The sequence below is a fragment of the Diadema setosum genome, chromosome 13, assembly GCF_964275005.1.
Source record: "Diadema setosum chromosome 13, eeDiaSeto1, whole genome shotgun sequence".
Classification (NCBI taxonomy): domain Eukaryota; kingdom Metazoa; phylum Echinodermata; class Echinoidea; order Diadematoida; family Diadematidae; genus Diadema; species Diadema setosum.
This window is the reverse complement of record NC_092697.1, coordinates 35,573,318-35,575,996: the sequence shown is the minus strand read 5'-3', so window position 1 is coordinate 35,575,996 and position 2,679 is coordinate 35,573,318. Positions and strand designations below refer to the sequence as shown.

Here is a 2,679-nt window from a genome sequence, read left to right as displayed (position 1 = left end):
ATGCTACGCTGATCATTTAGCCGTCAATAGTCAAATACTACGTGCACAATGAAAGATAAGGCCCATCTGCAATGCTAGACTAGAATAGGAATTCGGTTTCAGAGATGGACCTTCGGCCCTCTACATTGATATGTTTGGCGATTTCGAAGTTAATCAAATTATCAAATCAAATTATCAGTCTATATGACAACAACAAAACATCCATTGTAAGTATCATTTGAAATTTGGACAATGTTTTGAGACGGTCAGTGAATCACCTTTAGTGGAAAAATGTGCAAAGAAAATGGGATCCCATCGGGATTCAAACCCGAGACCTCCGGATTGATAGCCCGGTGCTCTACCGACTGAGCTATAGAAAGCCCTAGTTCAGTGTTGGTCCCAGAAACCCTTAATTCTCAGTGTCCGAATGGTCAGAAGCTATAGCATTGTGTTTGTGTGTGACACACACCTTATATCATGGTACAAGAGGAAGAAGTACAATTTACACTTTGACCAAAAATCAAACCAAAATAATAAGTTAAGATACAAATGAAAACTGAAGGCTTAAAATCAAGCGTCAGGACGGATCAGCTGAGCAATCTTTGATCTTCTGCATCTTCACTGTTGGTGTTGTACGTCATCCGCTTTCAGATATGAAGTGAATCTCCCAGTTTTTGTTCATAAGGTATCATTTGTTGTTGTATTCTGTAATTATAATGTATAAATTAATCAATTAAATAATTTATACATTCATTCATTCATACAAACATTCATTCATTCATTCATACATTCATTCATACATTCATACATTCATTCATACATTCATTCATTCATTCATTCATTCATTCATTCATACATACATTCATTCATTCATTCATACATACATACATTCATTCATTCATACATTTATTCATTCATCCATTCATTCATACATACTTTCATTAATTCATTCATTCATACATACATTCATTCATTCATTCATTCATTCATTCATTCATACATTCATTCATTCATTCATTCATTCATTCATTCATTCACTCATTCATTCATTCATTCATACATTTATTCATTCATCCATTCATACATACATACATTCATTCATTCATTCATACATTTATTCATTCATCCATTCATACATACATTCATTCATTCATTCATTCATACATTTATTCATTCATCCATTCATACATACATACATTCATTCATTCATTCATTCATTCACTCATTCATTCATTCATTCATTCATTCATTCATTCATTCATTCATTCATTCATTCGTGCATTAATTTTTTTCCATGTGGTGCAGCAATTTGGTAAAAAACAATTGTATGCGTTGAACAAATCGTATTCTGCGCCTACATTATATGTTTGTTTTTCTTTTGCTTTTTTTTTTTCATGCGAGTGTGTTTATGAGTAAAAGGGCGACTCGCCATTACATAGACAAACACGAGGCAACTCTCGTGCAAAAGAAGAAAGAGAAAAGGTAAGTATGTGTGGAATGAATGACAGGAAACTTCGTATGATGGACCGAGGATTTGGTTCGCACTCTGCGAGTTTGCTCGGACGAGGGTACAAGAGCCTTTGCAGCAGGTTTCTGTCGATAGTGTCATGGCAACGAGAGGAGCGAGTTACATTAGTGGGGGCGCTGTGGCATAGTGGATAAGACTCCCGACTCCATTCGGAGGACCCGAGTTCGAATCCCGCCCAGTGCTTACGTCCTTGGACAAGATGTTTTACCCACTATGTCCCTCTTAACCCAGGTGTATAAATGGGTACCTGGCAACGCCAGAGTAATAATAATGGCAGGGCCCTGTGGTACAGCAGTGGTAACACTGAAGAGGCTACCCTGGGTAAATAAGACCTTATTATCATTATTATTATCACTGTGTATGGCAATTATTCTAACAGTTCTACTTAAACAACTCTGCGAACATAATTGTCTAGTTTGCACGAGGAAACAGATGACGCATGAGCATGTGGAATAATGATAATAATAAGAAAAAAATATGTCTTTGGTCTAGCCATGACTTAATTACGATGTTCAGTCCAAATCATTTGGACATCTTCCAGCTGACTTCATAAGTGGAATCGTGGGATATGCGTACGCTGTACTGACTGAATGTAAATGTTGCAAAGACCCTTTTCAAGCAAGTGATGTGTACTCATTTGGTGAACTGTGTCCCATCTCTTTACCTGTCTCTTTTTCTCATTCTTTTAAATGCAATATTCTTCATGGCCTGGGGCTCTCGATACGTTAGTTTTCTTAACTCTGGCAAAGTTCTATTTCCCCTTCTACTTACGATATCTTTCACGTAGCTTTGTAAGTATTCTCTTTGATAAATGGAATACTCTCCATGTCAGAGGTAATTAAAACACTCATCGAGCACTCCATACCTTTTGACACTTACGGGTCATCTGTTATTCATCATAACTAAGGGTGATGACGTCATGGTATCGATTTTTGTTTAGCTCTTGGCAGGAGTGTCACTTACAGATAAGAATGGCAAAAGCATGTCAGAACCGTGCGCCTTCGATCGATGAAAGGGTGAGCGATATCAATTATTAACCGATCATCCAAGCGAACGATACTTCTCGCCAGGCAAGACAAACACCGGGTTGCCGAGACAATTGGGAACGCAAGGACATGTAATGTTCTCATCCGTGTATACACGGTGCGCGGTAAAATGTTCTCCCGCCCCGA

The 2,679-nt window shown here is 37.7% G+C and overlaps 1 non-coding gene across 1 annotated transcript; it reads right to left on the bottom strand.

The window, feature by feature from the left end:
- Positions 1-286: 286 nt before the first annotated feature.
- Positions 287-361, bottom strand: Trnad-auc (transfer RNA aspartic acid (anticodon AUC)). Its single transcript has one exon. It is a non-coding gene; the product is annotated as a tRNA-Asp (tRNA).
- Positions 362-2,679: the final 2,318 nt, after the last annotated feature.